The following is an 11,034-nucleotide window of genomic DNA, read 5'->3' as shown; positions in this document are numbered from 1 at the left end:
GGTTTCTGATAATATCTTTGAAAATTTGTTTAAGTTCAAATTTTTGGTACAAGCAATATTGTTATGCAAAAAGATGAAATAAGTTCACAAAAAGATATGATGTCATAAAAGTAACAAGAAAATTTGAAATTTTTCAAAGTTTAATTTTTCAGTTCAAAATGAGAAAATTAATACAAAGTTACAATTAATTAAAACATATAATTAGCCCCTTCATGTTCGTTGGGGATCTCATCTTCTCCTTCTCTCCCAGCAACTTTGTTATTATCATTACTATCAGCAAGAGCAACATTGACCTCAGTGGGGTCTTCATCGGCTTCATTATTGTCAGCAGGAGTAGTGCTGGTCTCAGTTAGGTCTTCATCTAAGTAGAAGTATTTTGAGTTCCTCTATTTGGATGTTAACTCATCTCATGCAGTTTTCGAAGGGAAGCGAACATCGAGACCCAGTTGGTTCATATCCACATCCGAGAGGGCATCGAGGTCAACTCCACGAGCATTGAAAGGGCCACCCACAACTTGGGCATACAGAAGTATATTCGATTTGAGCTCCTGAACAAGGTTACTCAAGTTCTCGAGAGTCTTCCTTTTAAATTTTTGTACTGTTTGTTTCTGCTCTGACCTTGCCATAGTAGCTTCATGTTCTTCAGCAATTTGATTCACAGTAGCCTTATGCTCTTCAACCATTTTCTTCATATCAACATCCAATACCTTTTTTCCTTTCTTTTTCATTTGTGACCTACTAATATAAGTTATCGATTTTGACCTTAATAGCCCCAGGTGACTAGCGAGTTTTACATTTTACCTATAATGCTATTCATTCTCCTCCCTCATCTTAAGGTATAGCTCGCGAGTTCTCTCTAACTCTTCCTTAATTTCTTTAAGTACCCTTTGACTGGCCTCAGCTCTACTAACATTTTCACTAAGGCCTAAGCTAACCATAGTAGCCTTAGCCAGTCTAACTTGCAAGGATAAGGTAAGCTTCGACAGTGAAGGCTTCTTCGCACCACTTGATGACTCAGTGATAGATATCTACCTTTTCTCAATCTCTAGTAAAGAAGCCTTCCACTTCTCCATAACTTTGTAGGGATTATATGGGTACTCCTGTGTGCTCAGATGTTCATGCCATGAGAATAGCTCACCATCCTCTCCAGCTAATGATTCTTCAACAGGAGGTAAAAAAAAGGAATACAAGGAGGAGCAGAAGGAGGAGAGCTACCATGAGCAGCAATCATAGAACTTGTATGAGCTATTTAAGGCGAGCTTGCCGAAGGAGAAGTATGAGTCATTAGCAGAAGGCCCAGCATGATTTGCTCTTGTTTTACAATGATGCTCTAGTCTTTCACTATTTGCCTTCTCTTCACTGCTGATAACCACATTTACAGGCCCTGCATCAATTCTGTGATTCTTGTGCATGTCCCTCAGAGAAGCTCGAAGGTTTATGACTTCTTTAATTTTGTGGGATAAACGGGTAGCTTTCTCTAAGTAGCTTCCAAAACCCCGAGCTGTGCCTACACCACCAATAATTCCAGGGTCAATGAGAGTAGTTATCTAATTAATATTTACACCACTTTCTTTGTACGATGAAACCACTGAGATCCAAGGGCAAAGTATCATACTATAGAAACTATAAAAGAAGTTCCTGCGTTTATCTTTTTATCTTATCAATACTAGACCCAAGTCATCTTTGGCCTCATGGGCCATGTCTTTCTCCCAGGTTGCATACCAACTGCCTCAGCAACTTCCCTACTATCACCCTGCCTCCACCCATTGGAGCTAAAGCCCTTCAAAAAAAAATATCGAAACACATTCCTTGTAGTTATAACATCCTCTAGAACCAAGGAACTGCCAATGCAAAGCCTTTGAAGCTTGGTATAGACCACTCGGTTGGAAAACCAAACCTGTCGATGAGCCTACATTTCACCCTAATGTATTTCCCCTAAGTCAGTCGAAGATTAGAACACCGGTTGGAGATAATGGTCTCGACCTTTTTGTGAGGAGTGAAATAGTATAAGCCCAATGAATTCCCTCAATTTTGGTTCAATAGATATAAATGTTGAAAAATCACGAGTAGTGGCACTTTGTTGCGAGTAAGCCACCGTGATCCACCAAGAAAACTTGAAAAGTTGACTACGAGCAATCCTGTACTCTTGGAGAAGATGAAAGAAGAACTAATTCCAGGATAAATGGAATCCAACTTCTAGAACGTGGACGGGGAGTAGGAAACTGCCATCACTGGTGTCGCTCAGCCTATGTGGCCCCTCAAGAATGCAGAACTCATAAATGAAGTTGGGGATTTAATCACTCACATGGCCAAATTTCAAGCCATCTCTTCTTCTTTTTTGATACAAACATAGAAATTAGCTTCTATGAGGACTCTTGATGCACGCTCTCGTAGTGGATAGCTATGAATTAGTCAACCACCAATTCCTCTCATTCTTAACATATTTTTTATAAAAGAAAGCTAAAAGTTGAGATGAAGAAGTTAACAAGATTTATCTTGAAGAAAAGCCTTAATCGAGTCTAGTTGCAGAAAGTGTTAAGTTTGTGAGTTTTAGGTGTGACAGCCCTAGTGTGACCCCAGTCGGAAAGTGGTTTCGGGACCACAAAATCGAGTCATAAAAAAATAATTAATTGCTATATTCTATGCTTATTATATGTGTACATGCATATGTGGAGGTTTTATTCCCTAATTTTGCCAATTGCATGAGAAATTATTGAATAGGGATCAATATGAGACATGGTGAAATATGATAGGCTAATTTAAAATGGTCTATTAGTGCATGTACCAAAAAGGGTGGTTTTGCATGTCAATTTACCCAAAAGAAGTAGAGTGGCCGGCCAAGGGGTGATGGAGCTCCACTTATTCTAATTTAATATGTTTTGTTTAGTTAACAATTAAAATAAAAAGGAAATAAAAAAGGAAAAAGGTGAATAAAATAAGGAGGGAAGAGGGAGTGTTCATCTTTTTTTTTCTTGGCAATTACCGTGAGTGAGGAGAAGGAAGGGAGACTTGGTTATTTGATTTTGGCTTGGAAGATGGCTAGAATGAGGTATGTATTGAATGATTCTTGAAAATCTATGCATGTTTGAGATGGTTAGTTCCAATTCTACTCATCCTATAGATTAGACTTAGGATTTTGGGGTTGAAATTCGGCCAAGAAGTTTGAAACTCTTAGTAGATGTGTTAATGTCATTAAAATGGATAGTAATGTAAGAGATGGTGAGTGGTTAATTTCTTTTAACTTGAAAGTTGAGGTTAAAATGGGTTAAGTGATTGCCGAATCTACTTTAGGGGTGGAAGATTGTGTTCATGTTATATTGAATAGGTAGAGGTTGTAATTAGGTTGAAATTGTTGAATTGTTAGTTGGGTAAAAAATGAAGCAATCGGCTATATGGGATAAAAATGGGATGTTCATTTTAGTTGTTGTATCATTTTTTGTGAGAAATGGGTCAAGTGTTCATGAGATGAAATGTTGTGATTGAGGAATTATAAGTGATAGTATAGATATACATATTCGGCCATCACTTGGGAGCTTATGTGATGTTGAGTATAAAATTAGCAAGGTGATTGCCGAATGTCCAAGTATACATATGCATGTGTGATTAGATTATTGAAAGTATGGTAATTGCATAAGGTTATTAGCCGAATAGCTAAGAACACAAGGTAGCAAGATAAAAATTTTACCATGCCATTCCATATGTCATAAAATCATTAAAATGTGAATACCAATATATGTAGCAAAGCGGTTGAATGAGTTAATTTATTTGTTTAAGCTCAAGATCCTAAAGGAGAGGCGTCCAACAAGGGGAAATCGAAGATCATCGAGTAGTCGACTTGGAGTTATTTTACCCAACACAAGGTAAGTCATTAAGCATATATTTGGTATTGATTTAAATAGTCATAATGTCTATGTAATTATGTCGAATGAAATGATAAATATATATATACACGTATGCATGGGGTGATGAAAGTATTGAATGAAAAGAAAAGAGGTGAGGTGTATTGAGATGTTGATTTCGGCACTAAGTGTGCGAGTTTTATTATATAACACTAAGTGTGCGGACTTACTATATGTTTTTGAAGCACTATTGACACTAAGTGTGCGACCTTATTGAGTTGGTCACGGACAGCGGACGAGTAAGTGTCTTGAGTTCGTGGCTAATAGACGTTATGTTTATATTTGGAATTCTTGCTTGATAAGTTTTGAACCTATGTGATAATTATACTTGAAGTGACGTACATGAGATTCATCGTGGAATAGAGGGAATGTTATTTAGTTGCATGAATGTAACGAGAATGAAAGCATCCATGGAAAATGCCTCAAATACCATGTTGAGTAGCATATGAAAAATTGATGTAGTACTTTGTATGATATTGAGCCGAAAGGTCTAAGGAACCATGGCATAGTTGGTATGGGTGGAGATAATTATCCCATTTTCACTTGTTTTCTCACGTGATAATTTATTAATGGATGATTATGTAATGCTTATGACTTACTGAGTTATATACTCACTCAGTGTTTGCTTGTCACCTACTTTAGGTTTCTTGGACTCGTCTTTTTGCGTGCTTGGGACCGTCATCGAAGTCATCACACCAGCTAGCAAGTTTTGGTACTTTCTTCTTAGTCGGTCTAGGAGAACATTTCGGCATGTATAGGCTATTATGTTGTGTTTGAACTTTGGTATGTAAACTTTCAGCCATGCGAAAATGGAATAAATGTTAATTTGGACTTTGGGTCCTATGATATTTAGTTATAAATCTTAGTAAATGGGTTTTATAATGTGGTCATGACTGATATTGGGCCAATTCGGTTTTGGTTGAATAATAGTTGAGGCCTATTCGATTTTTATGCCATATGTCATGGTTGATTCTTTTTGGTGTTAAAATTCATGATATGGCAATAGTGTAGTAGAGAGATGTTTGACAATGATTAGCCTTTGGCATGGCTAGTCATGATCATAATTTGTGATATGTATGATGAATTATTAGTTAGATCAAGGAGAAATCACGAAATAGGCATAGTTGCTTTAGTAACAGATGCTGGCAGCAGCAGTGATGTGAGATTGAAAAATCACTAAAAATAGTAGGAATGGAATTAAATAATGAATAAATTATGTAATCGAAGCTCGATGAGTCTATTTTCATATGGAAGAAACGAAACGACCATATGAGCTGTATGTTAGGAGATAATTAAACTCTTGTGAAACAGGGCCAGAGCGATTTCTGGATCCCCTGTTCCGAATTTAGAAATTCACCATAAATTAATCAGAGACAATTAGAAGTCATGCCTTATATGTATAGATTCCCTTTTGAGTCTAGTCTCATTCGAAACAAACGAAATAAGTATTGAGGCTCTGTAAAGGGAGATATCTAAGTCGTAATACACAAAGGTCAGAGTAGTCGAACCCAGGAACAGGGACGACTTTAACTAATAAACTGTACCAATTGGCCCGACCAAAAATTCTACCATATAGATATATGAGTCTAGTTCCGGGGAAAATTTACGGAACTGGAAATTTTTAATAAGTGGTTTGAAGTCTGTTAACACCTCGTGTTCGACTCCGGCGATGGTCTCGGGTTCGGGGTGTTACAATTTAATTGGTATCAGAGCTATGGTTTAGTCGGTTCTAGGACTACCGTAGCGCGTATGAGTCTAGCTATACATGCCTTAATGTTAATGTTTAAATGTGTAATGACTTCTGACGGTTAAAAACTTTTGTTTTGATTAGTAAATGGATCCCGGTGTGGAGAGAACCTTAGCGGATGACGTTGAAAGTGTAGCAACTGCTCCTGCGCAAGGAACGCCGCCTGTTGAACCTCAGTCATCTGCGAATAATCAAGGTGAGGGGGCAAAACAAGCCTTCTTCACCATGATGAATGAGTGGGTCGCGCAATATGCCCGAACCAATCCAGCTGTCCAACCATTCCCGAATTTGAATAATCCACCCCAAGAGCCCGTAATGCCATCAGTTACTGATCCTATGAGGCTGAGTAAGCCACCTATAGACTTGATTAGGAAGCGCGGGGCCGAGGAGTTCAAGGCCATAGTTACTGATGATGCCGAAAGGGCCGAGTTCTGGCTTGATAATACCATTCGGGTGTTTGATGAACTGTCATGTACACCCGATGAATGTCTAAAGTGTGCTGTATCCTTGTTGCGAGACTCAGCCTACTATTGGTGGAGGACCTTGATTTCCATAGTCCCAAACGAACGAGTTACTTGGGATTTCTTTCAAACAGAATTTCGAAAGAAATATATTAGTCAACGATTCATCGATAAAAAATGTAAGGAATTCTTGGAACTCAAGCAAGGCCGTATGACAGTATCTGAATACGAACATGAGTTCGTAAGACTCTGTCGGTATGCCCGGGAGTGTGTGGCTGATGAGGTTGCTATGTGCAAAAGATTTGAAGAATGATTGAATGAAGATTTAAAGCTACTAGTGGGTATTTTGGAGATAAAGGAGTTCGTAACACTAGTCGAACGAGCCTGCAAGGCGGAAGAACTTGGAAAGGAGAAGAAGAAGGCTGAATTTGAAGCTAAAGACTATCGTAAAAGATCGACGGGTAAAGATCTGTTCTCAGCTGTAAAGAAGTTCAGGGAGGACACTAATAAGTCGAGGACGACTGCGGGAATTTCCATCAGAGCACGACCATCGACGGACTCCCGAGCTACTTTGGTAGCTAGTGTGGGCAATAATCGTCAAGAGAAACCTGAATGTCCCCAATGCGGAAGACGACACCTAGGTGAATGTTGGGGTAAGTCTACTAACAGGGCCTGTTACGGATGCGGTTCGAAGGACCACTTCATTAGAGATTGCACGGAGCTTGATGAGAAGAATAAGATGCAAGGTGCAAGACCTAGTGGAATGACAACTAGAGGTAGACCACCGAGAATTTCAGAGGGTAGGGGTGGTAGTCAGAGAGGGGCCTCTGATACGGCTGTTCGAGCCGAGACCCGTACTCCTGCTAGAGCATATGCCATTCGCGCACGAGAGGAGGCATCCTCCCCTAACGTCATCACTGGTACTTTCACTCTCTTTGATACTAATGTGATTGCATTGATTGACCCTGACTCTACTCATTCATATGTATGTGAAACCTTAGCATCCAGTAAGACTCTACCTGTTGAGTCTACTGAGTTCGTAATTCGAGTGTCAAACCCTTTGGGTCAATACGTACTTGTTGATAAAGTGTGTAAGAGATGCCCTCTAATAATCCGAGAATCCTGTTTTCCGGCCGATTTGATGCTTTTGCCGTTTGACGAATTTGATGTTATTCTTGGTATGGATTGGTTGACCGTACATGATGCAGTGGTGAACTGCAAAAGAAAAACCATCGATTTGAGGAGTGCAAATGATGAGGTAGTCCGAGTTGAGTCTACCGATTTGAAGGGGGTGCCAGCGATAATATCTTCAATGACCGCTCAGAGATATGTGAAAAAGGGGTGTGAAACATACCTTGCGTATGTATTTGATAGCAAAGAGACGGAAAGGAAACTTGAATCAGTACCAGTGGTTTGTGAGTATTCAGATGTTTTTCCTGAGGCGTTACCGGGGTTGCCACCGGTTTGAGAGGTGGAATTCGGCATCGAGATTGTACCTGGTACCACGCCAATCTCAATAACCCCTATCGTATGGCATTAACGGAATTAAAGGAATTGAAAGTTCAATTGCAAGAATTGATGGATAGAGGTTTCGCTCGACCGAGTTTTTCTCCATGGGGCGCACCCGTATTGTTTGTGAAAAAGAAGGATGGAACCATGAGATTGTGCATCGACTATCGTCAGTTGAATAAAGTGACCATAAAGAATAAATACCCGTTGCCACGTATTGATGATTTGTTTGATCAATTAAAGGGAGCCTCAGTATTTTCCAAGATAGATTTGAGATCTGGTTATTATCAGTTGAGGGTTCGAGACTCGGACATACCCAAAACCGCTTTTAGAACGAGGTACGGTCACTACGAATTCTTAGTGATGCCATTTGGGCTCACTAATGCCCCTGCGGTATTTATGGATTTAATGAATCGAGTATTCAGGCCATACTTGGATCGATTTGTGGTTGTGTTTATTGATGATATTTTAGTTTATTCACAAGGTGAAGCCGAACACGCCGAGCATTTGAGGTTAGTATTACAGATTTTACGAGACAAGCAGTTATACGTAAAATTCAGTAAATGTGAATTTTGGTTGAGAGAGGTTAGCTTTTTGGGGCACATGGTGTCCACATCGGGTGTTAGAGTGGATCCGAACAAAATTCCAGCCATACTCGATTGGGAACCTCCGAGGAATATTACTGAAGTTAGGAGCTTTTTGGGACTTGCCGGATACTACCGACAGTTTGTAAGGGGTTTCTCGATGATAGCTGCACCGTTTACGAAACTACTCCAAAAAGATGTTGAGTTTGAATGGACAGAAAACTGTCAGAAGAGTTTCGATTGACTAAAGACCTGTTTAACCGAAGCTCCAATGCTAGTACAACTGGAGTCCGGCAAAGAGTTTGTCATTTATAGTGATGCATCTTTACTTGGGCTAGGTTGTGTGTTGATGCAAGAAGGTCGAGTTGTGGCTTACGCGTCGAGACAATTAAAGCCGCATGAGAGAAACTATCCAACCCACGATCTTGAATTAGCAGCCATAGTGTTCGCCTTGAAAATATGGCGACATTACTTGTTTAGAGAAATGTGTCATATTTATTCGGACCACAAGAGTCTAAAATATCTGATGACTCAAAGAGATCTAAATCTACGACAAAGACGTTGGCTTGAGTTGTTGAAGGACTACGAACTTGTTATTGATTATCACCCGGGAAAGGCTAACGTGGTTGCCGATGCTTTAAGTCGAAAAGCACTATTTGCTTTGAGAGCGGTGAATGCTCACTTATCCGTCTCACCCAATGGGGTGCTAGTAGCTGAATTAGAGGCCAAACCATTATTGATTCGTCAAATACTTGAATCCCATAAAGTCGATGCTGAATTGGTCACTAAACGAGCTGAATGTGCTTCGAATAAGGAATCGGAGTTCTGGATTGACGACAATGATTGCTTGACGTTCAGAGGTCGATTATGTGTTCCAAGAAATTCAGAACTTATTTCGATGATTTTGAACGAGGCTCATAGTAGTCAAATGTCAGTCCACCCGGGTAGTACTAAAATGTACAATGACCTGAAACGCCAATTTTGGTGGCCCGATATGAAACGAGACATTTCTGAATTTGTTTCAAGGTGTTTGATATGTCAACAAGTGAAAGCGGAACATCAAGTACCATCGGGATTACTTCAGCCAATCATGATACCCGAATGGAAATGGGATCGAATAACAATGGACTTTGTATCTGGGTTACCGTTGACTCAGAGTAAGAAAGACTCGGTCTGGGTCATTGTTGATAGATTGACCAAGTCTGCTCATTTTATCCCTGTCCGTATGGATTTTTCGCTCGATAAATTGGCAGAATTATATGTCTCCCAAATAGTTCAGTTGCATGGGGTACCTAGTTCCATCGTGTCGGATAGAGACCCAAGATTTACCTCGCGATTTTGGAAGAAATTACAAGAAGCATTGGGTACCAAGATGCACTTTAGCACCGCATTCCATCCTCAGACTGATGGCCAATCTGAGCGGATAATTCAGATACTCGAAGATATGTTGAGATGTTGTGTTTTAGAGTTTTGTGGTTCATGGGAAAGATATCTGCCTTTGATCGAATTCGCTTACAACAATAGTTTTCAGTCAAGCATTAAGATGGCACCTTACGAGGCTTTATACGGTCGTAAATGCCGTACCCCATTATTTTGGACTGAACTTAGTGAAAGTAAGATCCTTGGGGTTGATTTGATTAAGGATGCTGAGCAGAAAGTCCGAGTAATTCGCGAAAGTTTGAAAGCCGCTTCGGATCGTAAAAAGTCGTATGCGGATTTGAAAAGAAAAGACATTGAATATCAGGTTGGAGACAAAGTATTTCTCAAAGTTTCACCCTGGAAGAAGGTGCTTAGATTTGGTCGTAAGGGCAAATTGAGTCCGAGGTTCATCGGTCCATATGAAGTATCCGAACGAGTTGGACCAGTTGCATACCGATTAATTTTGCCCCCCTGAGCTCGAGAAGATTCACAACGTTTTTCATGTCTCGATGCTTCGACGATATAGGTCCGATCCGTCGCACGTAATCACTCCACCTGAGATCGAGATTCAGCCTAATTTGTGTTATGAAGAAGAGCCGGTTCGCATTTTGATGCGTGAAGTAAAAGAGTTGCGAAATAAGAAAATCTCATTAGTAAAGGTGTTGTGGCATAAACACGGAATCGAAGAAGCGACTTGGGAACTTGAGGACTCTATGAAGGATCGATATCCTAAATTGTTCACTAGTAAGATTTTCGGGGATGAAAATTTCTTATGTGGGGGAGAGTTGTGACAGCCCTAGTGTGACCCCAGTCGGAAAGTGGTTTCGGGACCACAAAACCGAGTCATAAAAAAATAATTAATTGCTATATTCTGTGCTTATTATATGTGTACATGCATATGTGGAGGTTTCATTCCCTAATTTTGCCAATTGCATGAGAAATTATTGAATAGGGATCAATATGAGACATGGTGAAATATGATAGGCTAAGTTAAAATGGTCTATTAGTGCATGTACCAAAAAGGGTGGTTTTGCATGTCAATTTACCCAAAAGAAGTAGAGTGGCCGGCCAAGGGGTGATGGAGCTCCACTTATTCTAATTTAATATGTTTTGTTTAGTTAACAATTAAAATAAAAAGGAATTAAAAAAGGAAAAAGGTGAATAAAATAAGGAGGGAAGAGGGAGTGTTCATCTTTTTTTCTCTTGGCAATTGCCGTGAGTGAGGAGAAGGAAGGGAGACTTGGTTATTTGATTTTGGCTTGGAAGATGGTTAGAATGAGGTATGTATTGAATGATTCTTGAAAATCTATGCATGTTTGAGATGGTTAGTTCCAATTCTACTCATCCTATAGATTAGACTTAGGATTTTGGGGTTGAAATTCGGCCAAGAAGTTTGAAACTCTCAGTAGATGTGT

Source organism: Gossypium hirsutum, chromosome A04 (genome assembly GCF_007990345.1).
Source record: "Gossypium hirsutum isolate 1008001.06 chromosome A04, Gossypium_hirsutum_v2.1, whole genome shotgun sequence".
In the NCBI taxonomy this organism is placed as follows: domain Eukaryota; kingdom Viridiplantae; phylum Streptophyta; class Magnoliopsida; order Malvales; family Malvaceae; genus Gossypium; species Gossypium hirsutum.
Note: the sequence above shows the minus strand (reverse complement) of the source record.